Here is a 27,379-nt window from a genome sequence, read left to right on the forward strand (position 1 = left end):
TGTGTTAAATCTCAACCAAATGTACCAAGTGCAAGAGACACACGTATTATCACTCGTGGCTGGAACAACAAACACAGTTCAGGAAAGTGCTTCTATGGGGATGCAGGACTTGTTAAAGGTGCTTAAAAGTAAGCGCATTCCCACTGGAGGTGCTGAATGGACTCATTTTCTTAAGCTATGGCTTCAAAGTCTAATTCTCCTACCCCAATTCTCCAGCCTTCCACAGGGAAAGGGTATTAGGGCTTGATCTCCTGTGCCTCACCAGACTGCAGCTGGTTCAGAAGAGTGGTGTCCTACTGACCATGCACAGCCCTTCGTGGCTTTTTTTCTTTCAAGAGGACCAGTCTAAATAAGCAAGTACTTTCTACGAGGCAAGGAACATTGCTGGTCTGCTGAGCACCCCTGTTGGGTTTCTGCACCAGAGGGGGAATGGAAAAGATGTGACAGTGTTTTCATGCTGTACCCCAATATAATTCTTAGGAGAGTTCAACTCACCATTTATAATACAGCACACACAAAAAACCCCGTGTGACCAACAGAAAAAAACATGTCAGAATGCATAGCTGTCATCCTAATGTTTCTGTTTTTCCTTTTCACTCCTGATGTGGGATTTTTTTCCTGTTCCCTTTCCACTTTTGCCTTGAACCTTGGAAGATGAACAGCTAGGCTTTCTCAGTTAGCTTTCCCAAATCATCTTGGAGCACTTGGAGGTTTTTCCCTTCACATCCTAATTAAGGGTATATCAGTGTCCCTTTGGGACTGAGGCAGTTAACGAACACCATCCGGCAGGTCACTTATAAACTATTTGCCCTGAGATTGAGGGCAAACTCTGGTGAATTCCCAAGGAAAGAATCAAATGAACCTGTTAATGAGTGGAGCATTAGGAGGAAGAAAAAAATAAGGCAGGATCTGAAGTCTAAAGGAAATGTAGGAAATAAAGGTTTGTTTATCTAATGGTTTTACTGGTGTCAATGCACAGGACTCCCCCTCCATTTTAAAGTAGTTGCAAACAAAAGATTCAGTTGCAGATAAGCTTTGGGACTTGACTTTTACATGAGACACTCATAAACCTTCCTCAGAGATGGAGAGGAAGAGGGACATGTAGCACATTCATTTCAAATAAAACCTGGCTGCCAGGTTTCCTTATATCATTGTCTGAAGCATCAAGACAAGCTTTAGTCCCACCTTAGCCTGTTTTATCTCTCTGTTTAGTAAATTGGATCCTCTGCCTCTGGAATGTTTAATTTAAGGTTTTTTACTGCAATTTTGAAAAATACTACTCTAACCTGAAAAGTAGCTCCTGGGACATTGCCAGCCTATAAGACATTTTGTAAGAGCCTAGTTTAGTGAAATTTTAATAGAAGATCTAGAGAAGAGATCCATTGTTAGTTCACCTGTCTGTAAAATGACTCAAAGATCAGAAAAAAACCACTCTTCTCCTTGAAAAAAAAGAAAAAAGTAAACCCTAAAATGCATCCAAAAATTCCCTTGTTGTCTAAGAGCAACTAGACTGTTTTTTGTGTCTATGCCAGTGAGTGGGGCTAGCCTTCATTCTGAGCTGGCTTAGGATGGGGACAGTATCTTTAATTCACTTATTTATAATTCTTATAATAATTCTTCATTATTTGCCTTAAAACATGACATATAGCACAGCTAAAAGCTGTACTTCAATAACACAAACATGGGTCCAAAATTAGAAAAAGTTTGACTTGAATACAGCTGCATTGTGAATGATCTTCAGATCAGAATGGAAAAATACCAGATGCTTTAAAAAAACCTCAAACCAGTCAATTTCTAAAAAGAATTAATATTTTAGTTAAAGTATAAGAAAAAACACTTAAAATATTTTATCAGAGATTGTACTACAGCTAAAGGAAAGGATCCTACGTTGTCCTGATGTTGTTTTCTCTTTATCTGCAGAAAATTTGTGACAGGACCTCCACTGGCATTCTTTGTACTGGTTAGAAGGAGACCAAAAGCACCATATACTGTTTTTTTCAAGCCTGATGCAGCAATGTGGAGGGGAGGACTCAGTGAGGGTCAGAAGTTTTGCAGTGAGGCAGAAAGGAAGAATATAAACGAAATTTTCTCCTTTGTCTAAGTTCTTCTGACACAGAACAAGGGGAAAATTCTTAGATTGCTCAAAGTTGTCACATGACATCACTGCTAGAAAACTCATCTTGTCTTTTCTAAAGCTACAGCATGACCCATAAAACCCCTTGTTTATTATTTTTGCCAAAACCAGAAGGTCCCCAGAGAAAAGGTACCAAAAAAATGCGCAGAGGTCCCTGGAATGGCTTTCTGATTTGAAACAAATGAGTACCTAAATCGTATGGCTGCTGTTTCAGCTAATTCTGGATCGATAGCCTCTTAGAGACTAGGCATCCTGAAAGTTTTCAGTTTGGCTGTTATCCCCTCCTCCAGGTGGATGGCATTCAGTTTCTTGTGTCTGCTGAAATGTACTGTCCATATCCTGCTCCTTAAAAGAGCTTCCTGTCTCCTTTGAGGTGTCCATTAGTAGAGGGCTGACAGACACTGGAGGTGTCTCATCACCTTTCAGCCACCCTGGGGTGGCATGGGTCACAAAGATGGAAATATAAAACAGAGGAGGGCCCCATAATTGCTGTTCCCTGCTGGGCAGTGAGGAATGGGTGCAGTTCTCGTGGATCAAGCAGAAGGCTGCAAACGTGGCACGCTACACACAGTCACAAAGGGTCTCTGGAAGCAAAGATGACTGGCCTCTGCTTCTGGGCTTTTGTGCTGTCCCACAAGAGGTGAATTCACATGAAAGCTGGGATGATATCCCTCTGTGATGATCCCTGCTCCTCAAATATGGCTCTGTGACACTGCTGTTGTACAGCCCCTTGTGTGTCCTCCAGCCTGGCAATCTCCATGATCCTCAGGCAGCTTCACTGACAGGGTCACTTCACAGGCACCATCTTTACAAGCTGATATTTGGCCCATTTCTTTCCCCACACCACATCTACAGGATATTTTCCACTTACTTCTCTGAAGCCAAGGGCTTTCTTTTTTTAGTGGGGGGACACTTTAACAGGAACATTAAATATGTTATGCATGAAGACAGCTAGCCAAAAACAAAGAGAAGGGAAAACTTGATGAAAGGCAGGAAATTGGAATTTAATAAGCACAGTAATAGGTTCGTAATGTCCTCTGGCTCCCCCTTCTCATGGCCTTACCTGAAATACAGACAGTGCAGCACTGAGGTCGCTGTATTGACTTTGGAAGAGATGAGTGATCCTCACTGGAATCTCCAATGCTGTTGCCAAGGGATCAAAAAAGTGTAGATATTTTTGGTCCCTTATCTCCCAGGTTAACCCATGCTTCTAGTTTTTGAGCCAGAATTCCATGCTCAGCTCAAACATAAGTCAACTGTCTTGACAGAGAAATCAGTAGAATTTTCTAGCCATTAATCCCAACAGAATTGCTCCATATCTTCTTACAACACTCACAGGACTATGCAAGTTGCAACACCAAGGTACAAGAATTAGCCAGCTGGCCCCTGCCAAGCCTCGTCTGGCTTCTTTGTCTCACAGTGACCAGACCCAGCTGCCTGGGAGGAAAACTGGTTTCTACCATAGCTGTGGTATCTACCATAAGTTATCCCCATGGATTGATACACTACAGTGGAGTTTCAAGTGGATTTTCACTTCCTCACGTTGTCCTATTCCTGTTTCTGTATTTTACCCGCAATTCAAAACATCAAGGGAACTTTCAAAGCAACATTCTCTATTTCACAATGTCGTGGTAAATCAAACATATGTAGACCGAAAACCTAATAAAAAAATCTATGAGGAGTTTTAATCAGAAGAATATATTGAAATGTAGATAGTAAAGCTGCTGTAACTAACTGCAGATGCTAAAGAAACTATAAAGCTGCAGTCAGCATGATTTGCCACATTACTGTGTTAAAGCAAAGACTGACTATAGTTTTACAATTCAACTTAATAAACTGGCTTTTTTTATTGTATAATGCACCAAGTTGCTGTAGTTTTACTATAGTAAATACAATTCAACCGTAGTTTAAAGAGAGATGCTGTTTTCATTTGCTTTTTTTTAATGCACACAGTAAAGCTCAGAGAAGTGCTTTTGTAACACTTCTGTGCCTTTCATTTACTTTCCCCTTAAAACTTTGCATTTGAATATGTGATTTCTGTTTTCGACTATTTTGCTTTTTGTTTGTGTTTTCCTTGAAATAGGAAGTTGTCTTCAGTGTTTTTTGCAAGTACAAGGGGTTGATATTTGACACTGAGAAGAGTGACAGCACTTGGATTCCACTTTCAGACAGAAATGATGGTTTCTGCGTTTGAAATGCAAGGTATTTTGCCCAATTCTCATTCTGAAGTTTCTGTATGAGAGGTATATATTGCCAGGTAGTGGTTATTTGGTCCATCTGGAAATCAGCATACTTAGAGACAGAGGATGAGCTGTAAGGGATGCCTGGTTTTCCTTATGGTGTTATATTTGTACACTCAGTTTAGCTCTTTCCCTCTGTTTGCTTTCTTTCCTTTCCACCCACCCAGAGAGCAGCAGAGTGATATTCTCTGAGAATTATGTGCTGGTGCCAGACTGACAGTCATAGAAACCACAGAAACAGAAAAATGTGTAGATCTTACTTTTCTGCTCCCAGGGGCTAGGATGACACAGCTCCAGCATGGATGGGAAGAAAGCATGTCAATAAAAAAAAAAAAAAAAATCACATTAATCATCAAACTAATGCCAACTGACAGTGATTTTCTCCATGTGTCATTGTTAATTGTATTCTTACTGCTTTACATGTGAATATACATCTCATTAGTCAGCCCCTGCAGCCTAGGAATATTACAATAAAACCCAGGCCTGTGACATTCATTCTGGCTGGTGCATTAATGTGAGCATTTAAAGGATTCACTAAACTTTAGTATCACGTGTTGGGTCTCCCTGTTCTCCAGCAGCAACTCACAGCAGCTGCCTGTGGTCCAGGAGCATCACAGACACCACACACCTCTCATCCTGCTACAGGACATGCCCTCTGTAGCATGGGAGATAGTCTGCTTGGGTTTCTGACTCAAACAATCACAACTTGGCAAGGAAATCTTGGCACAAAAAGCCAGAAATCCAAGCATGTCCTTAATTCCTTGTCCTTAACTCCAAAGGCTTTTGGATAAAAGTTGAGGGTTGACTTACCTGTTTTCCTCACTATTTCTCCCTAAGCCTGTCACTGATGAATTTTATCACTGGCCAAAAAAATGAAGATTTGAAATACATCCCATTTTTTGACTTTTTTTTTGTTTTAATTAACAAAGACAACAAATAACAGGAGTTATTTGATTTTTAAAATTGTACTTGATGACATTTATTGACAGTGCAATGCATGGCCAGAGGAAATTGAGCTGGCATTGTTCTGAACAAAGACAGTTGACCTGAGCAGTCAATGCCACTCTGGGAAAGGTCTGGTCCAAACTCAGTGTCTGCCACTGAAAGCAGCTCTGTCACTGAACAAATGGGAGCAAAGAACTCAGAGAGGTTTCAGGTGCAGGCAAATTCAAAGCCAAACATCAAGCTTCTGAAAAAAGGAAGATAAAACACTGCAACAACCATTCCACTCACTCCTTTCAGCTGAAATGCTTGGGGGAAATTAATCTTCAGACCAAAATCTATGAATTTAACTTTGCATCTTGCATGTCAACTGTGATACCTCATCACATCTTCTCCACTATAAGCAAATGAATCCTTTGGCTTTGCATGTCATAGCGTCAAATCAGGTTTACTACCGGGAAGCAAACGCCACCAGCAGCAGAAGCAAAATAGGCAAGGCAGAGCCACTAAATATTTAGCCATATTCTGTCCATCTTTGTCACTTTTGCTTCCTTCCTCAGTTATCCTCCCTTTAACAGCTCGGAAAAAACTGACAGCTATTTTAGGTACCCCACTGTTATCACTGAGATGCAATCCCTGCTAAACCAACTATTTTCAATGCATTGCCAAGTAAACCCTGGGCTGACCTTTGACTTCATCTTCTGAAATATGACCATAAAAATAATGAGCCTGTAAACTGCTTTTGGCAATTATGCTGCTGCTGGAATGAAAGGACGTTGTCATTAGCATGCAGCTTATGAACCCCAGCTTGCTGGTCCTGGCAGGCAGCCAGCCTGGGAAACTGAGCCGGCCTTAAAGCTGACACAGGTTCAATGGGATAATTAGGCAGCCTTTTTGTTTGAGTTTGTTGATATAAATGTGGTAGAGATTAGCCTTTTCCCCCTCAGCTCTGGGTAATGGTCAGGGCTAACAGGTGTCAGGCTAATGGTGGTGCGGGAAATTAATACTTGGTTTCCTGGTACCTTCCTTTGTTGTTTTTCCCCACAGAGGAATTCCTCCAAATCTTCTAGCACTTTGCAAGCACCTTCCCTCCCTCCCTCCCTCCTTTCCCCTTCTTATTTATCTTTGCCCAAAACATTTTATCGAGAAGAGCATGCCATTGAGTCACATAGAAACAAAGCTGAGAAGTGCTGACCAGAAAATAAATTACCATCAATCACATCGGTCAATCAGCCTTCCATTTATTAGGTTAAGGAATAAAACTTAAATGTTCAAACAGCAATTGGCCAGATCTATTTTTGAAGTTCATGGAAAATGTCTGGGGAAATGAGCCAAAGCAGAATAAAGGACACCCAAAACGTCACACAGCTCTGAACAAACTACACTACCACTTATAAAAGCGTTTGGGTCACTTAAACATCTGGTTATCTTAAGCAACTTGGAATGGTGTTCTTGGCACTCAGGAGGAATTGAAAATGCCAGATCACCTAACAGCTCTCTGTAAGTCCTTAAAGCAGAGTCTATCTGTGTTTTATGTCAAAGTAAGTAAGACAGCAAGAGAAATGGTGAGCATGCCTCTGCACATGCTGAAGCCAGCCAATAGCCCATGCAGAAAGTACACTTTCGTACTCATTTTACTCATACACACTGCCTTTTATCTTGAGGGTTGCCAAAGCACTGCAAAGGGACAGTGAGGCCCTATACCAACTAAAATCACTTTGCCTATCCCCAAAATAGAGCTGCTTCTGGGGAGAGACCTGCTGACTTGTGCATCAAACACACATGGCAGCTTAGATGGGAGAGGTAAAAGCCATATGAAAGGGTATTTTCCTGGTAACATGCCATTGTTTATGCAGGACATGGTGGTAGGTAGCCTTTCAATTTAAAGAAAAAACAGCAGGGAGGACAAAACTCCCATTCTGTTAAGACATGGCAGAGATCCACCAGCAGCACCTCATGATGGTCTCAGAAATTGTGCAGGCTTTCCCTTCCTTTCTTTCCCTCTGCTTTTTCCTTTTCCCCATTAGTATTCCTTTTTCCCAAGACCTACAACCCTTGTATTCCCAGTTTCCCACCCTGTCATTGGTTCCACACACTTCACCCACTTTCTGGAATACACAAACCACTTAATTTCTTGCTTCCCTTCTCATCACACCAATCTGATTCTCCCTGTGCTGTGCTATACCTCATCACTGCTCTGCTTCAAAGAACAGCTAGCCCATGAGCCAACTCCTAGGCATAAAGGCCTTACTTTTTTCCCTGTTCCCCATGGGATGCTGCAGGGACAGAGTCCTTTACAACTCCTTCATTAAGCAAAGGACGTCACCTTCCCAATGGTGCTGGCCCCTTTGATTTGCCAGAGGCACAGAAGTACACATCTAAGCTGGGAAGGATGAGGACTGCTGTAGTCCAGCTTCAGTCCTGCCTGCTTGCCTGCAGAAGAGAGCTGCTCATGCTTTACTGAGCCTCTTGACAATACAGAGTGGGAAGAGTCACAATAAAGAGGTTGTATTGCCACTTTCATTAAAGGCATTTCTTGAGAACCTACTGCGTTTATCTTGGGCCACTGGTGCAGCCATGAAACCAGGGAACTCAGCCCAGACCATGTATTTCCCAGCTTTGCAGGCCCATACACAGCATATCACAGGCTATGTCCTGCCCAGACCACTAGGCTGGAAGTCTGACATGGCCATATCCATCTGCAATGCAGTCACAATTTAAACCCACCTTTACCATGAGAACTACAAGGAAGTCAGTATATGTGCTATAGGAAAGAAGAAGCTAAGAGATATTTTGCTGTCTGCCTTGCCCCCAAGACCTCTGTGAATAAAAAAGAGCTAATACAAACCCCTTCTTCGATAGCTGAAAGTGAAGATCCACTGGTTGGAATTTGTAAGTCAGCAAACCTTTCAGTGGGAGGTGAACTGTAACTTCTAACGATGTGAATAAGTTCCTTGGAACATATTACAATGGGAAATTCTCCATTTGTTGGAGTCTCTAACTGAAAAGCATTTCCACTGAAATGCATTTCCAATTTGAAATTTCAGATTGAAAACATTTTGTTGGGCTAAAGGCCAGAATCGTTGCTTGAAATTTCTGGCATTTGTATTAAAATGGATCAGACTAGGTAATCACAACCTAAAAATATGTTAATCTATCTATTCCAGAAAACAGCAGTGAAATTATATTGTGCCTACAAAGTCCTACAAAGTGCGTGTAAGAGGTATAGCTGAGTTTGTGAACCATAGCAGTATTTGAGTTTCCTCAGCTTTGGGCTTATCACCTGAATATGAAACAAAATAAAACAAAACAAAACAGTAATAATCAACCTCCTTTTGTCAGATTGCCAAAGACTGCAAAATAGAAGCAGCACTCATTTTACAGAGATTATGACAGACCCTTCCCTTAGCTTTTTTTACTGTGAGTAGCCCAATAATGAATTTACCATGAAAGTCAAATGGAGTAGGGTGATACTTCATCCTGATGAAGTCTGACACCAGGAGAAGATGATACAGCCTGCCCTACAATGGCAAAACCACTGAAAAATCCCATCCCAAACCCCACACATATCAAGTAGACAACATTCATTCTATTGGCAACTTTGATTAAACTAAAATCCCTGCAAAACACATATTTTCTGTTTGTGGATTGGTTCAAAGTTTTTAAGGCACAAACCTAATTTATTGACGAAGAAGAATGCAATGCCGAGACTTCTGAAAGATAAACATCTCCCTCACATAATTGCCTGTGGTTCTTCTGGATTTGTCAGAATCCAGAACGGCTGTTTTAATGCCTGGGTTGGTCCAAACTAGCCCTGGTTTTGATTTGGGAAGGTGCAAGTAGAGCTCTGCAAGATCCCAATCCAAGGCAGCAAAAGGCATGAGGAGAAACAAGCAAGGACACCTTTGCTAAAAGACACCCAGAGAGTCAAGGGACAGCAGGGCAATACTTTGAAAGAGAAAAGTGACAGAGCAAACAGGACTAAGGAGATTTACTGCTGATTCCCTAGAGGATGCTGGCAGAAGAGCCTTGGCAGGGTAACATTTGCAGCATCAAGGCAGAAAGTGGATGAATTAAGGTGGCAGCCTGACAATAGCCATAATTTAACAGTAGGCTGTAGCACAGAGGATCCTGACAACCTGCCAGCACTGCAGGTGCAGGCTCAGAGTTCACACCATGGCATTAATTCACACGTAATCAATGTCTTCCCATAAGAGAAATATCTCTTGCCCCATTCACAGAGTTTTATTCATGTGCTGCACATGAATCCTTTGCTTAAGTTAGTGTCCTGGTCTGAAGCAGTCCTAACTTGAATTGCTACCTTCTATAAGGTCCTTGAGTACTTTAGTATTTAGTATATCATTTTAAAAGCCAGTTCCAATAGAGAGAGATGTACACACAAAGAACCTACTTGCAGACACAACCAAGTGTCTCCAAAAAATAAAAAAGGGGAGAGGAAACCACAAAAAAACCCAAATAAAGATTTAAACTCTCATTTCTGTCGACTAAAGATGAAAAAAAGAAAACAAAAAACCAACTCTAGATCATCATTAAAAAGTGAATTCCAGGGAGGGAAAATAAAAAACATTCAGACCCAAAATTCAAAACATCACTGAAATGTGGAATCTGAAGATGGGAGAGGTCAAAGAGGATTCAGGTCTTGCCCTGGCAAAGTTTGTTGTTACAGACAGAAAGAAAGAGAAAAGAAGTGAATGTTTGCTGTTTCTTCTAAAACAAAGTATTTAGGAGATCTTTTAGAAGCAGGGTAGTGGGAAGTGTGGGGTAGGATTTCACAGCTTTTGGCAGCTGTCTTCTGCCTTCTTTACCCATTCACAGTGAGAACAGATTTCTTTCTAAAAGTATTGGCTAATTCCATGGGGAACAAGGAGTAAAACATTGTTGAACTCCCATCTGCACCAGTTTTGCACTGAGGTACATTTAGCTGACTTCACCAGCATCAAACTTCATCTGTACTGACCTGAAAAACCAGAACAAAACAACACACCAGAAAAACCTTGCAAAATCTTTGCAAAAGATAAGCTGATCTAATGATTGGGGATTTTTGTTTCTCAGTATGCAAGAAGAGGCAATTGCTTGAGTAGGAATCCAAGGCACCTTTCAAGTAAGTCCTTATATTCCATAAAACCTGCCTCTCTCTGAGCCACTACTCAGTCTGCTTTCTCCTAGCACTAGAAAAAGTGCTTTTCCTTGCTTCACAAAAGTCTTCCTACAGCAGTCATGAGTGAATAGTCCACCAGTAAGGAAGGGTTAAAAATATTTCCAGATGAGCTCTCTTGTGGATAACAGTTGAGAAAAATCTATTACAGGATCCTGAGTACAGTATACACAATATCAGTAAATTAACCATCCCACATAGAATTCAAAGGCCTTTCCATGTTCACACCAATTGGGTAAACACAAAGACTTAAGAAAAGAAGCAATACTTGCTGCTGGGATTGAGGTGGGACTAATGATGACTAATGCACTTGTTATGGAGCATTCTTTAATTCCCCTGGGAGGCAGTGAATCTTGTTATCTAATCTTGCACACACATCCCTAACCTGAACTTCTTTTCCACAAGTATGCTAAGCACTTTCTGTGTCTAGAGGAAGCCAAAACATGTATGGCTTTCTGTGAGAAAGACAGCTAAGGTATTTCCCTCAGAGGATGGCAGGCATTCTGGGAGGTGAGAAGGAAATTCAAATATAGCCATAATGAACAAACTTGTCCAGAAGTCTGAAATGGGGTGAATCTGGAATAGGTTATCTTACAGTCACATCAAAACAGGGAGAGATGTTTTCTGCCTGGAAGGAAAGCTGAGAAAGCAGACTTTCAGCTATACCAGGAATAAAGACTAATAGTGCTTTCAATAAAATATTCCAACAATGGCTTATGGTTTACAACGTGATCACAAGAAAAAAAAAAAAATTGTTATCATAATTCTCTGAGAAGAAAAGTACTGTTCAGGCAGAATATTCTCTGAAGAGATCTTGGAAATCATTACATTCATTTGATAATATATTGCCTAATAATAGTTTCCTCTTCCCTCATGATCCCTTTAGTTGAAGTGATTCATGATGAATTCACACTACATGATGAAGTCATCCAATAATCTCTAAGTAACAGTCAAAGATGTTAGTACTGTTTATTGTTCTGGCTCAAATGCAAGAAGGACCTAATAACATAAATAATAAATATGTCAATATTTCATAAGTACCATTCTCTGCAGAAAAAGATATATAGGTGAAAAATATTGAAACCAGAGGGGGAAAAGGCTGTAAATAATAAAACATCATAGATAAAGCATCTGAATTGTGGAGAAATTACTATTTATTGCAGATGCATGTAGTAACATCTGAAAGGTAATATATATAGCTTTAGGCATACAGTTTTTATCTTGTATCAGATTTTAGTCAAACAAGACCAGGAAACTCACTAAATGCTGTTACCATTTGAGCAGGTAATGACAGGTTTGATCAAATCCGGGCAAATCAAATACAAATGTCACATAATTGGTGAAAAATTATTACCACCACTTACATTATGGCTAAAGTGCAGCTGTTTAAATCTGGATGGATTCTAAAGCCATACCTGCATATTAGCCAAGAGCCTGAATAGTTATTAGCTCTGATTTTCCTTGTTCCTGATGTGTGATTTTTCCTGTGAGCAGGACTTTGGTTAGCTGGAAAATACCTATCCTGTAAACTTGCCATTGCAGAAGTCCATCTGTAAAAGGTTTGGGACCTATAGTTCTAGTTTAGAGTCCCACTCCAAAGAAATATCAAATTGCCTTGATGTTGGCAGGTGCTGAACGCTAGGTAGACTTGAAAGAGTGGCAGGTCCCATGTTACCAGACTTCAGTAATTTGGCTGTGACATTTAGGCCACCCTTGCTTGTGTTTAGAGAGCCGGAGTAGCCTCCACCATGTTTCTCTCCTCTTTCTTCAGTGAGCTGCCAAGGCAGAGAGTTAAGAGGGATGAAAGCAGCCTTGAAGCCTAAGCATCCAGCCATATTTCATCTTATACAGGTATTTGGGATCCAGCTTTTCACCTACATCAGCTCCACAGAGCTTCTGCTCAGATCTATGCTCAAACAACATTTGGAACAGGCAGTGTTTCAGACTGGCACTCTGCTCCTACTGGCTTTTGCTTTATTAATAACAATAGCCACATACTCAAGCATAAACAGATTATTTGTGTACGTGACAGAGTAGGATCTAAACACTCCTAGACTCTAAGGATAAGAAAGTTTATAAAAGCAGTGCATATGGACAGAAAAACATGAATTCCAAATGTCCTCAAAAATAAAAAGAAACCACAGAGGGAAATGCAATTTCACTTTTTTTGCAGCATGGCACGAAATAAAGTGGAACTCCTCCCTCACTTTCTTCATTAAGATCAGTCAAAACCTGTGCTTAAAAGACTCTCAGTATTTAATGCAGAAATGAGATACTCATTAAATGTTTGTTCTTTAAAAACTCTCACTCTGTAAAGGGAATTCAATCTGGTTCTCTTTAGATCCCTATGTTAAAGGGCCTTATGGTGGGTTTCTCATAAGCAACCTCTTAACCATTTCAGCTTGCTGAAAGTATAATGTGGAAAAAAGTGCATTTATTTGCAAAAGAAATCTTGAAAGTTTAGCCATTAGCCTCAACACCAATAAAATCTTCTGGTTCAGTCTGGAGTCTCTCAGGGGTAAATGTACAGGTGCTAAGTGCTGAGCAGCTGCAGCAAGTGATGAATTTAGGGAATGGCATGAAGTTTAAAAAACAAGATGACCAAATGAGATACATTTTACAATCAAAGCCCAAGCTTATGTTAAAAATTAGAATGCCTTTATAGATGCTTTTGTTTTTCCCCTGAGCCTTCTAAAATCAGTATGGCAGCTAATGCAGAGCTAACAGTCAAAGTATTGAGTACTTCTGGCAAGTTTGGCTCAGTGAAAAGCTGAAGCAGAAAACATTTGTGGATTATTATTATTTTTAATATGTGTAGTAAAATGAAAGGAACAAGATTAATGCTCATACCTTACTCGTTTACATAAAAGTCTCCATCCTACTCCAACTCTAAGAAACTACACAGTGAATGTGAAAAAAATTTGCACTTTTTCTTAACAGCTCCCTTTTTGGCTCCCTTGATAGTGAAGTAGGAAGAAGTAAGGCTAAGCAGGCAGCGGAAGGTTTGGGTCCATTCTTGGGTTAGCAGTACCTGTTCTAAAGCTAGACAATCAAGTTAAAAGCACAAAATCATGTCTTGTGATATTAGAGACATCACAGATATTATCAGGGTCTTATCTTCTGAGACTATAGGTAACTGCCCAATTCCTATTCTTTTCCAAATATCTTTTTCCTCTGATCCTTCCTGTTTTTTCACCTTTGTTCCTTTATATGTTGTCTACAATACCTCTTTTCCTTAGGAAATCTGACAGCCACCAAAGACACAAAACAAAGCTCCTGTTTCTGCTTTGCTGTAGACCTCTACCAAAGGTATGAGAAGGGCTTCACAAGCACTAGGTCCCTCTCTCTGCTCTGTGGGAATGCAAATAATTTTGATGTTTTGGTTACATGACACTGGGTTTTTAAAACAGTGACTTCCATGAGTATGGAAGGTCATTCCAGCATAGAGGAAACACAGAAATTCCAGTCAAACCACTGTGCCATGTTCTAAAGAGGTGCATTGAAAGGGAGTTCCAGCAGACACAAAGGCTTTCAAATCCCTTGCCTCCATTCCCTTGTCTCCCAGTGTTCCCGAAGAATATCAGCATTGGAAACAAAACCATCCTATCATTGTTTGGAGAAACAGCCTTTTGGAACATTTCCTCTAACAGGACCTGCAGAACCCAACTGAGCATCCAGTTCCACTGACAAGGAGAGAAAACATCTTCTATTCCCTGATTATCTTAGCAGTCACCGGATCCCTGCACCAAGAGAGATCTGTAGCTGCTGACTGAGGTAGGAGAATGGTCCTTGAAATGATCCTCAGTCACAAAGGACCACACCCAGCATAGTAGAACCACCTGGGACTGGTTGGATCTTCCTGCATCTTAAGGATGCAACTCCTGGACTTCTAGACTTGTAGGTCCTGACATGCCCAGGGTCTCGTGCAGCTCTCAACACAGTCCCATGCAAATTCCCCAGACTGGAGAGCCCTGGGATTGAAGGCCAGGCTATTTGGTGCATGAAGTGTTGTCCAGATGGATGCAGACAGAGGGCTCTGGTCAGTGGCTCCATGTCCAGGTGGAGGTGAGGGGTGTCGAGCAGGACTCTGCCATGGAACTGGAGCTCTTCAATGTCTTCATGGCACAGAGAGTGGCATCAAGAGTACCCCCAGCACCTTTGCAGCTGGCAGGAAACTGAGCTGGACAGGTGACAACAGCAAAGGAAGGGACCGTCCAGAGGGACCTGGCCAAGCTTGAGAAATGGGACTGCAAGAACCCAGCGAGGTTAAACAAGTTCAAGGGCCTGCCCCAGGGACAGAGCAATTCAAGAATCACTGAGCTTAGAAGAGGCTTTCCAGGTCCTCTAGTCCAACAGTCAGCTCAGCACCACCACAGTCATTCCTAAGTGGGACATCCAGAGCCCTCTGAATTGGCACTTCTTCCTGCCCAACTTTTCTCTTGCCAGAATGGAATAAAGGATTTTTAGTGTTGTGTTATTCACTTTCTTAGCCTGTAAATAAGAAATCATCAGATTCAATTAAGTGTACCTATGCTGGTGCAGTATTAGCCACAAAGTGATGTAGAAATTACCTGGTTTCTTGACCTAAAAATTTACAGATGTAAATACTACATTATCACAATTTGAAGTCCAACTAGTGAGTCCGTCTATCCACCCTTGCAGAAGCCCTCCATGTGGAGTTCAGTGGGTGCCTGCATGGGAACCCAGAGCTCCCCCTCTCCCACTGCACTGCCCTATAGGTTTGCCTTTAGAGGGGCTGCTTCACTCAGCTCATGCTCCTGGAAATGAGAAAAGGCTCCCCGGCAGTCTTCTGAGTTACACAGCTATTTTAAACTGTAACCATGATGCAGGGCCATGGCTTTGTGCAGAACAGCATGGCATGTGTGGGAGGGCAAGGAGCCCTGCCACAGCACCACATGGGGAAAAGGACAACCCTGTACTTGGATGTGCTGAGAGAATAGAAAGCAGCTCAAGGACAAGCATGATGTTCTGTTAGAAAATCAAGCTGAGACTGAGTCTTTCCTAGATGTCTCTTGAGGCAGAGTAACTTGTTTGTCTATTTGTTGAATAACATCCCCAAACATCGCACAAATGGGAAACTTTACACCTTTTCCCCTCTATTTAAACACCTGCCTCTATTACATGTCAGGCTCACCCTGAAATTTCATCCAAGCTGTGTGTGGCCCCTGGCAACACCACAACATGGTGCAGTTGACAGAAGTGTTCCTTCCAGAGAAGCAGGAACCTGGCCAGTATTGAAGCAAAAAACATGTATTAAAAACATCAGTCTTCCTTTAAAAGTGATCAATCTAAATGTATATATTGGAGCAGCCATTACCAATGTTTTGCTTTTATTTTTCTTGCAAGAAAAATTAAGCAGTTCATGTAATGAATTAGTGATTTTCTCTTCCATCATTAAGTAATTTCAAGAAAGAAAAAAAATATTCCAAGGCCAACTGTATATTTATCATGTTCAGTGCAAAATAAATCCCACACCAGGTCTTCCATCCTAGGCTTCCCAAACTCTTGTACACGCTTTATAAACACTATTAATCATGCAGAACCTGTCAGCAGTGTTAGCAGAGCACATAATGTATTTGGAACATTTGCAGCATAACAGCTTTGAATGTAAAGGTCACCATCTCCACATTAACTCCATCAAAATAATTGGGTCATTTTCCTTTAAAAACACACAATACAGTTTCTCCTGGAGATCCCATGTGGCAGCTGAATCTGACATCTGTGAAAGAAAGCATGGAGCTGCATGTATAGTATCACAAAGCTGCATGGAGGATCAAAAGAATGTATTTGCTTATGTTAGCTCCCAAACAGAGGAATGTCAAACCCAGGAATTACACCAATGCATCCAAGTCAAGTCCATGCAAGTGAAGCATTTTTTGCAGGAATGCTATAGCCCTTCTCCATCAGCGAGTGGGATCCAGCTGGTGCACAGAGCACCTGAGGAGTTACTGTAGCTGAATAAAGCTCCTTCCTTCCTCCTCTTCCTTCTGCTGGGAGCGACTGTGGATCTCCTGCACTGGGCACGGGAGCTGACCTCCTCTCTGAAGTCACGCCAGCACCACTAATCAGCTGGTGGGGAAGCTGTCAGTGTGTCTTCCTCGCCTCTCCTGCAGCCCCTTCAGCTCTGCCTGTCCCATGACCCAGGGCTGCACCTCACCCTGGTGCTTCTCTCTACAAAATCTTGCCTCTGACTAAGCTGATGGTCAGCCACAGACACACAGCCCTTCCAAAACTAGAACAGTAAGGGAAGGATGACAAAAAGAAGGGATCATCTGTTTCATCCACCCTTGCTGGTATAAATCTCTGCCCTGGTCCTTCTGGACACACTATTGCTGATAGTGGCCTCCTTGGCCACCTGGGCACACACTGGCACATGCTCAGCCACTGTCAACCAGCACCCCCCCCTCCTTTTCCACTAGGCAGCTTTCCATTCACTCTTGCCCCAGCCTGTAGCACTGCAGGGGATTATTGTGGCAGATTTTCAGACACAAGGCTACAAAGATCACCAGACAAAGTGAGTGATACCACAGTGAAAAAACACACAAGCACTTCTACCTAACAGCTAAGGCCATTACTGCAAATACCAAGATTTCTTTAAATAAGATGAACTGGGAACCAGAGGCCACACAGTACTGCAGAATTCTACTTGTCTGAAGATATAAGTGCTTTATGAAGTTATCCATGTAAGATACATGATTTTCTATAGCCAATCATCAATACAACAAATGAGTTCCAGCAGTAGGCCAGCTTTGAACTTTCCGAGATCTGTTACCCTGGAGATTGAAAGATAACTCTTACTTGAGGCCTCCTATAGCAAACAATTTTAATGTGCTGGTTGCTTCAAGCAGTGGTGTGAATACTGACATCTCCTTCACAGTCAGACAGCCATCTTCCTCTAGCTTTAAAATAACTCCTTTCATGATGACACTTGAGAGGCCAGGCCAACATGCAACGCTCACCCCTCGGAGCCAAGTCAGCATATGTGTTACCATGGGCTGGAGCCATGGAGAAATATATCTTCCACTGTTTGTGCTCTGAACTGAGAGTTTTACAGCACTGGGAATATAAACCTGTCTGAATGAGCGGATGTTAGAGAGAAGAGTCAAAACATCTAGCCCATCAGGATGACCAGCACTACTGATAGAATCTTCATGGAATTATAAGTTATAAAATCCCTTAAATCTGTCCAAATGGTGGACTGGAAAATTCATCAAGTCTGTTGTACCCAAGGAAAAATCCAGAAATAGATTCTTTCATCATCTCTGAATTCTCATCCAAAGGCAAAGTGGTGGTTTTGAATTTCCCGGTGTCCTCATCCGTAGATAAGGTCACCATGCCCTCCTTGGCACTGAAATTTTTCCTTTCCTGGCAACGGGCTAGGCCAAGTAGCTCTCGTGCTGGCCTTACATGGCGTGGTGGGAGAAAAAGTGCTTTAGTTCACAGACATTTGATTAATTGTTGTCACTTCTAATGAGTGCTAAAAGCTTAGATTTTGCAGAGGAAATAGCTGCCTAGTATAACTGGCCTTTGGCCACCAGTTTGTTTTCAAACAGCATTGGCTTGCTTTACCCATTAGCCAAATCCAAATCCCAGTCTGAGGGAGGGATGAGGATCTGCATTTTAATGTTCAAACCTTGTATTGTCCACAGACCACTCTTAAACCATAAAACTCTACCTTACAAAGGGACCCAGATGGGGCAACAAGAACATGATCCAACATACTGGGAAGGAGATAGGGAGAGCAACATGTTCAGGAAATCTCCTTCATAATACCAGATGGTAGCTGCTGCTCACCCTACCAAAGTCACAGCAAAGGGCTGCCATTTGGCTTCCCTGGCAAACTTTACTGAGCACTAACACAAACCCAAGGCACTGAGCACAAAATCCTGGGTCCACAAAAGGAAATGGCAAGCATTCCCTCCCAATATCCAACCTCAGAGGCAGAGTTTTGGCTTCAGGCTCTTTCATTAGCCCAGCAAATTACCTCAAACCAGGAGGTCCCACTACCTTTCCCAGGCTTCCAGCCTGCAAAGAAGCAGAATATTTCCATCCCTTTGTGAACTGCTCAGAGGTGAAGGCCTCAAAAACCTGGCTGAGCACCCATGACTCCTGTTGTGCTCCTCTTGCCCAAAGTAGAAAGGAGAATGCTGAAGCTGGGACTGCACAACGAGCTAGCACTTCTGATAAATACGATAAAAGCCGCCCCAGCAATCAGTAAACAGTGGTATAATTAGCAAATGTTTTTCTATTTACTTCCTTTAATATGCAATAGGGGGAAATGAAATAAAATGTCAAGGACTTCATCAAACAGATGGTCCTGCACTTATTATTTTTCTCCGCTGTATTGTTTGCGTCAACTAAAGAAGAAACTCCTTTACGAAGTGTGACTCATGGATTCCTGGGAAGCTGCATTCTCAGCAGGGGGAGGACAGCAGGGAAGGACAGGAAAGGGGAGGGAAGAGGACTCAGCTCATGAGCTTTTATTAGGAGCATTATTATGTCTCATTAATTAATCTGAGCGCCGCTTTAGTGACGTCTCGGTCTCATTTCACAGGAAAAAATTACTCTGGATTGCCAAGTTAAATAGACAATTACAGGAAGACCAAATTATGCCTACATTGCATTCCCTCAGGGCACCAGGCCAAGTTCATGTCAAATCCATAATAACTAGACTACCCTCACTAAAAACAGCTCCTGTGGACATACGTCATGAACCATTTGTAATCTACACAGAGGATGTATTGATCTTCCTTGGGCTTCCTTTCTCATAAACTCATAATAGCAAAGACAGGATTTTTTTAAGTGTCTAACTCTCTGCAGCACATATGCAGCACATAAGCTGCGTTAACTCCAATAAAGCCTAATTAAAGTATAACCATTAGCTGTTTAATTTCCTTTTTCTATCCCATGGGGCAGCTGCTTAGAGAACAGGAGGAGAAGCTTAGTACATTTCAGAGGAGGAATGCAAAGCAAAAAAACCCTTTTATTTTCCCTGAAGACAGACATAAAGGTAAAACCCAAGGAAGGTCATTCTTTACCTGGCAAAAAAACCCACCAACTTTCCAGATTTGCTTGGACTACAGAAGAGCTAGGAGAGCCCTATGAAAAGAAGAGATGCAAATAAATATATCCAAGAAAATGCAATGCCCTTAAAAAACAGTTGACATGAGAACTACTTACACCTTTGAATCCCACTATCAGAATTCCTTCTCCCACCTGCAACCCCCAGCTCTTGTTCTTTCTCTCTTCCCCTCACGTGGAGGTCTGTCCTTTTCCCCTTGTCCCCAGCTGATGACTCCCAGCTGGAGTGGGCCACACTGTCCCCAGTCCTTGTACATTCCTTGATCAGTCCCCTCAGCTCTGGTGTTTCGGAGCCGCTTTTCAAGCACAAGTTTCCTTACTCAGGACAGCAAGTGCCAGTGGCTCAAGATAAAACTGGTGCTGATTGAACCAGAGTACCAAGAACCTAGCACAGCCATGACAGTGCAAATCTTCCTTCTTCCTTGCAGTCCCAGTGTTTCTCAGCACTTCTCTCAGGCCAATTGCAATCTTCTGCTGTTGCTGTTCCCCAGCTTAGAGTTCATATATTAAGAAATGGTCTGGATGACAGTGTACCCTGCTCATCTACCCTGGGCACCTGCCCACTGCGGGAGATCTGGGTCACTCTCCCTCCTCTGGCACGCCTCTTCTTGTCAGAGAAGGCTCAGCCTCTCATTCTCTTTTCCAAAAAGGGGGAGGTGAGCTGAGCTCCATGTGGCTGTGCCACCACCCAGACCTGGCAGGTCACCACCACCACCGCCAGCCTGGCCACAGCCACCAGTGGCAGGTAAAGTCATCTGCAACGCAAATCCCAGCAGTTTCCAGCTCAGAAATAACACTTCCCTCCACCCTCAGCTGCAGCTACATATCACTAAGCACACCAGAGACTCTTCCCTTCTGCCCCACACTCTGATAGTCACACACACATTTTTTGCTCCATGCTTCTGTCACCTCTCTTCCCCCGCCAAAGGTTTTGTTTTGTGTTTTAGGTTTTTTGGGTATTTTTTGGTAAAACAGTGAGACGAACTTAACTCCACAGACAGCCCCCAAAACCAGCCAAGTATGAATGTGCCTGCCAACCCGGTGTAAATTTTAGTAGGGTGTTGTGCATCCCTTCCATTGTTCTTGGCAAGTGAGGGTGATGCCATTGCCACACGGTTCCCGTTGGTCACAACTGGTGATAGAAAAAAGAACAATCAGCCTCTTCAAAATGCCTTCCAAGCTATTGTGGGGATCCTGGAAGGGGTTTTGTTTTCTCCTTCTTGCCTTAATGCTGTACAAAGGAGTCATGAATGTTATTAAATCTCTGTTTCTTCCTCAGGCAGTTATGCTCTTTTCCTTTTTCTCTCTGTTGTCCCAGTTTAGGATGTTTCATGATCCAAGCCAGCCTATTCAAGTGACAAAGCAGTTTGCTTTGCAGCATGGCCTCCAGCCAAAACTGTGACCTTTTCAACAGTGGGGTGAAATGGCAACATTTTGATTATCATGATGCTTTTGTTTTGGAGCAAGGAAAATTGTTTTTCATTCTTTAACAACCAAGGAGTTTTTTACCTTAGAAGAGATTGCTTGGTCTAGAGAAGCAATTTTGCAAAATTGTCCAAAACCAGTGACAAGCTATTTCATGTTTTTTCTCTGACATTTAGTAAATGTTTTGTCAACTTCTCACAAATCTGTTGATATTTCCTTTTAAAAACTACTGTTGAATTTTTAAATAACACTGCTGGGAAGCGTAAGAAGGCCCTCAGCACCTTATGCCATATTTTTAAATGCATGAAGCCTGCTTTCTTATTATTTTTTAATTTGAAAATCCTTTAAAAAGGAAAAATCCCAATGAAAAATGAAAACTCCAAACATAGTCTTTGTGGTGGAGGCTGCTCTGCAAAGGGCTGCACACTGATAAAGGCTTTCCTGTTCTGAAACAGCAATAGGAAGAGGTGGAAGCATCAGCTTCTTGTTTGGTTCTCAGCTCCAACTCCAAGCAAAGGCAGTCTGAATCATGTTGCCCTCTCCATTGCTAACTTTTGTACATTTAAACTTGATTTTTTACTTTTTTTTTATAGAGGGTTCCCCCATTCTGCAGTCAGTTCCCTGCAAAATAACTGAGGGGTCATCAGTGAAAGGAGATTTTCCAACAGCAAGAGAAGAATTTTGAAGCAAGAAGAGAAATTGCATGTAGAATGGAGCTCTGCCTCTTGATTGCTAATGAAAATTAATTTACAATCATCCTTTGAAAAGATTTCATCTAATATTGAGATCCACAGAAAAACAGAGGGTCACATGATACAAATGGTCAAAATGCTAACTTTCAATCTGTAAAGCCAGACTCTTCTTTTTTATACCAAAAAATAAATCTTTGTTTTGTCTTTAGCACCCACCAAAGGATTCTGTACATATCTTGCGATGACTTTATTGGGAATGGAAAATCTAGAGTAGTTATGGCAGCAAAAGTTTCTCATAGATTAGGGCTTTCCCTCTCTTGGCTTCTCCTCCAGAGAGATTTGGAAGTGAGGAAGAAAGGTTTTTGAGTTTAAGAAAGTGCATGTTACCCATTTTACCCATTTCTTAATGCATTTACACTATTTACTAATGAAGGTGTAGACAAATGCACCAAATCCTGACTCTCTAGGAAGGTAAAGCCCACCTTGCACAACATCATGTGAAATAGAAGAGCTCTTTTTCTGCAGGTGTGGACATCTGTCTCATCTTCTATTCTGATCAAATAACTATGAGTTCCTCCATTATTTACAGTGCCCTGCCCGGTGGAGGTGTTTGTGAGGAGGATATTGCCAAGCTTCACAAGTCAACAGCGTAATCTGCTGGTGCATGTTTTTTCCAAAGGGCCTTCCCTCTTTTTATGGTCCCTCTGCCACTGAGTGGCTTGGGAGAAGGTGTTTACAGGCAGAGGTGCTGCAGCACTTCACTTCCTCTGGCAGCGTTAGGCAGTTGTAAAAGTCATCATGTAACGTCTCACTTCTCCAAGGCAGGAGATGTCACACAGGATGATGAAGATGCTGTCTGGTGCATACTCCTCCAGCAGGCCAGGAAGAACATCTGTCACCAATATTTCTGCCTCAGCTCCATCTGCACCTGGTTGCTCTTTCTGCAAGTTCCTGTGTTATTTTTCTTCCATATACTCAGACACCCTGCAGTGAGTTTGCTATCTTACACGGATTGCCACGGACAAAGTGTTTGTCCAACAGATGCAAGAAAAAGAAGAGAAATTAACACCAAGTAACAACGCTTTTTCCAGAACAGAAAACATATGCTTTTGTGGCTCCCAAGATATTCCATGTATTGTGTGTCTCGATGTTTTCTCTTTTACAAGGGTACGGCAGGAAAGGCTCAACTTCTGGTCCATTAGAAAGAGCCATGGCAGCATGCTTCAGGGTGGTAGAATATCATGAATACACCTTTGTTCCAAATGCTGTCAAATCTTAGTAATGAGGACAGGAAGGAACCACACTGCAAATAAATTGGAAACAGGGAATCTGTAAGAAGACATCAGAGTCAGGATGAGATAATGGACTAGGCTTGTGATGCCTACTGCACAGAGGACTCATCTTCCTCTTTTACCTCCTTTTATTTCAGCATAACATAGGGCTTAACAGACCACAGTTTTCCTTGGAAAGGAGGAATTGTTAAGATGCCAGGGAAAGAAAAGTATTGTCATTAATTTGTTCAGTCCCTGCTTGTTTAACTCACTAGAGAAGCCTGCACGCAGAGCAGTTAATGCTTTATCATTCACGTCCCTTATCATGCCCTGAGGGCACGTATTGTTCGTGACTCATGATTAGTTTGTTTGTATAATAATAAAAGGAAAACAAGCAGCCCCATATCTCTGTCACACTAACAATGAGCTGACACATACTTAATCAAAATAGAGGATGCTGAATTAATTCAAAGAGGTTGACTTTCACGAGGGACAATTGGAAAATTCTCCCAAAGCAGTTAGTCACTCAGGCAGAGTTCAGCCAAACGCATGATGAAATCTGTCACATTCATTCCAGAATTAATAATTTCCCAGAAATTATTCAGTTTCTTTAATGCATTTCCAGACCATGCCACAAAGCAAAGGATGAATGAAAGAGTGATGCATCTAAATATTAAGAAACTCAATGAGAAGAAAAAATCTGCAGGGAAGTTTGCTCACGCTTCTGACACTAAGCCAAGAGCACCTTCCTGTGCCCTGGCAAAGCCTTCTTCAGTGGAAAAGTTTAGGGAAAAAAAGACACCCATTTAACCAGTTGCTGAGAAAAAAAATTACGCATAGCATAATTCATCAAAGAATCTCATTTTCACAGCTGGCCCTTTGTAAAAGCATTACAGGCAGAAGTTGCTGGAGCAGGAAAACAAAGTAATTGCTGGCCCTATGGCTGCTCTGCACGTGCTCAGGATGGGACTGGCTGTTCTGTTCAGCTTTAGGTATTCCAGAAACACTACATCATCCATTGAAGCAACATAGAACATTTTGAGTGGACTCTAAGCCACACTGTGAGGTATAGAAACAGAATGAACAGAACCAGACACCTTGTCAAAGGATGACCCAGCTCAGCAAAAGTCTGCTCTATTTACCTGCATGAGACAAAAGCAGAGGAATGATCTTCCATTTACAGAGCAGAAAGAGAAGAAACACGGTTTGCCTAAGTCCATCCACGATGGCTTCTTTTTTCCACTTGAGCAAATATATACCTTTCTCTAAAGCTATTCAGGAGACTTACACACAGACATCTAAATTCAGCATAAAATATGGCAAAGAGAAAACATCCCCTCACTTTATGTTCTTAAACTGTGTCCTCTTTTCAGGCTTATACCCATTACTTGCTTGCCCAGAAAACAGTAATTGTTACACAGCTTCAGATCAACACAAGTTCCTAAAGAAGTACATGAAAGAAGGATAAATAATTACAAGTCTGATGGAAGTATTTTGATTTATCACATTAATAATACACAGGATTTCTCTTGTAGGTAACAGGAAAAAAAAAGGGTGGTGGTTTTATAGCTTAGCTGGAGTCACTCACATGTCTCCTGAATAAGGTGAGTAATAAAATTGTTATGAAATGTATTTGGAACAAGTCACACTGCACATGCCTGACAGTCTTTTCTGAAGCTTAATGCTTGCACTCTTCAATTCTACTTCCTTTCAGATAGTCTGGCTTTTTCCTGCTGATTTGCTCATCAGAGTTCTGCTTGCATTTACAGCACCAAAACGGAAAACGTGCATGGACTGAGTCAGAAATGATCCATAGGATATTCCTAAGCACAGACTAGCCAAGTCTTCAGGGAAAAAATATTCAGTGTCAGATAATTAGTGAAATTACTCTTTGTCATTACTCTAAGAAATTAACTACTCATGTAATAGTTGCAGAAGTAGAAGAAAAAAAAAGAAAAAATGTAAGTCATTACTTAAATTTGTCTCTCTTGGAGTAGGTACAGTTACAAATTAGTGGAAGAATGATGCAATGTCATATGCATTATTGCTTTTATTTCAGAGGCCAGAACATTTTTGAAGGATTAAATGTGATGAATAAACAGTCTTTCCTAGCTCTGCTTGAAAGGCTATGGCAACTACATTGTTAATTCACAGTATTTGACTTCTCCAGCCTACCAGGAAGCTTCCTGGGGAAGCCAGAAGGAGGCTTGTGGCAGCATTCAGACTGACCATCAGTGCAGCTTAAAGACAATTTATTTATCACCAAAAAATTTGGTCAGTAGTTTGGCAATTTATGCCCAGAAGAGGCTAAAAATTCCTGTGCACACAAACCATCTCGTGGACATCTGCTGACAAAATCAGGTAAGCTAGTGTGTGTCTGGCCATCACTTAGAGAAAGTCAGGGTGCCTTCCTGGGGTTTATGACTCTTCACTAGAAATTCAGGTGTTTCCAAATGTAACCCTTAATCTACTCAAATGATAGTATGAAACAGTATTTAAAAGAAAACTACAGTTTTAAAGCTAAGTAAAAATGAAAGCCTCAACCTAAATCTGGTTATGAAATAGCTACTAAAAAAAGAGTACTAGCAAATTCAAGGAAGTTTTACTATGTGACTACTCCCCACATCTGCACCACAAGTGTTGTGACAGCCAGAGTCTTCATGGTCATTTGTCACATGAGGATCCAATTCAATTTTCATACTCAGCAGAGGAATGAGACCAGCAGCCACTGCTTCCTAGCAGCCCCAGCTGTTTTGTTTGCAACTTCCCCCATGTGCTGTGCCCTCAACTGCCTGGCTTCCCTGGGTGCCTGCAGAGGCAGAGGGTGCTTTGGCACCCTGTCCAATATTCCCATGTCCTGAGCCTGTCCCAAGTCTTTGCTTCCAAGCCAGTGTAAAGCAGAGAAAACAGTGTTTGCAGCCAGAGCCCAGTGCCAAAATCAGTTATCAGAGTGCTCTTGCAGCAGTGAATGTCATCATTTACACAGCAGCTAGTGAAGTTCATCCTCTCAGTGCAAATATTTATATGATGGACCTATGGCAAATGTCTCCATTCTTGACACTTCCCTGTATGTACATACTTAAATAAAACTCCTCAATGACTCCCCAAAATGAGCCATACCAAACACACAGTTGGACTCACTGTTAATGTCGCTTGTAATCCTTCTCCTCTGAAGCAAATCCTCAACATCCATTAAAACCACTTAAACCATCCATTAAGACCGGTCTTCAAAGCTTGCCCTCAAACACCCTGTCCCCCCTAACTAATCATTCCTCCCGTGGTCCTCCCTCATCCTGACCAGCAGGAATCACTTGTAAGACACGCTTCAAACCCTGGCATACTATTACAGCAGTCTCCTACTGATCCCATTACTCTTGTGCACACCCCAGCACCACCACCTGGGCTGCATTTCAGGCAGATGATCTTTCCCTTCTTCTACAGTCATCCCTGATTAGAGTAATTTCAGAAAGCCCTTGGAGAAGAAAGAAGATGGGGGAAGAATATTGAAGCAGGGTCATGTAACAGGATATAAAGTGGTATAAGCATGCTGCAAGTGGAAAGCAGTGTCTCTTTAGAACATAGCTGCACACTAGCCTGTAGTGAAATTCAAGTGGCTGGTAACAAAACTGTGGTTCTTTACCACCTCCAGTATTTCCCATAGCAAAAAAAAAAACCAAACCACCCAAACCCATTCATAAAGAGAATTCAAGGAGGAGACAGTGATATGAGAAGAAAAACCCTTGGGATCATAGGAAAAAGTCATACAGAGGTATTCCCTGGGTGTAGCTCTGGTGGCCAACCTGTGATCACACACTCATCCACCTGCACAGAAGATCCTCTGTGACTGTAAAAAGCCCACAGCTCTGAGAAATAAGGACACAGCAACAAGGTCATAGTAAATGCTTGGAAGAAACCAGAGGATGGTAAGATGTCACCAGAACCAATGCAAAACCAGACTGCTGGCTCTTCATCCGAAAAAATACACCCCACAGGTCTTCCCAATGACTTAGACTGTATTTTGCATCTGAGTAGCTGTTTCAAATCAATTTTGGCAGCAAAATCATCTTATTTCCAGGAGAGAAACAGAAAGTCAAAATAAGAGAACCGGGGTTTTGGGCACTAACCAGGTTCAGAAAAGACTCCCTGCAAGCTATACCTCTATGAGAGACTTTCTGTTGAAGAATCAAGCAACATTTTGGGGTATTCCCATGAATGGTGGAAGAAAGGCAGGGAAGGGGTAGCCTTGAGACCCTGGAAGTACAAGGTTTTCTTGTGGTTCTATTGGCAGTCAGTAGAAAGGGTTGGTGGGGAAGGCATGATAGGTATGTGAGAGCATTTATCTCTTTTCTCTCTATCTCCATCTCTGTTTTTTTTTTTTTTTTAATTCTCAACCAAGC

The 27,379-nt window shown here is 41.8% G+C and overlaps 2 long non-coding RNA genes across 3 annotated transcripts in view; both read right to left on the reverse strand.

Moving 5' to 3' along the window:
* Positions 1–11,627: 11,627 nt before the first annotated feature.
* Positions 11,628–27,379, reverse strand: part of LOC111926232 (uncharacterized) — a 38,355-nt gene continuing 22,603 nt past the window's right edge. The window contains exons 3-4 of the long non-coding RNA XR_015283753.1: positions 15,648–15,737; positions 11,628–14,983 (exon numbers count right to left, since the gene is read on the reverse strand). This is a non-coding gene — a long non-coding RNA (uncharacterized LOC111926232). The remainder of the gene's footprint in view (positions 14,984–15,647; positions 15,738–27,379) is intronic.
* LOC147655055 (uncharacterized) lies at positions 18,992–26,389 on the reverse strand. Of its 2 annotated transcripts, XR_015283756.1 has the most exons (3): positions 26,124–26,389; positions 24,125–24,423; positions 18,992–23,014 (listed from the first exon to the last, which is right to left on the reverse strand). It is a non-coding gene; the product is annotated as an uncharacterized LOC147655055 (long non-coding RNA). The 2 variants fall into 2 exon arrangements; XR_015283755.1 differs by lacking the exon at positions 24,125–24,423 and having other exon boundaries at positions 26,124–26,370.

Source organism: Cyanistes caeruleus, chromosome 2 (assembly GCF_971803275.1).
Source record: "Cyanistes caeruleus chromosome 2, bCyaCae1.hap1.1, whole genome shotgun sequence".
NCBI lineage: Eukaryota > Metazoa > Chordata > Aves > Passeriformes > Paridae > Cyanistes > Cyanistes caeruleus.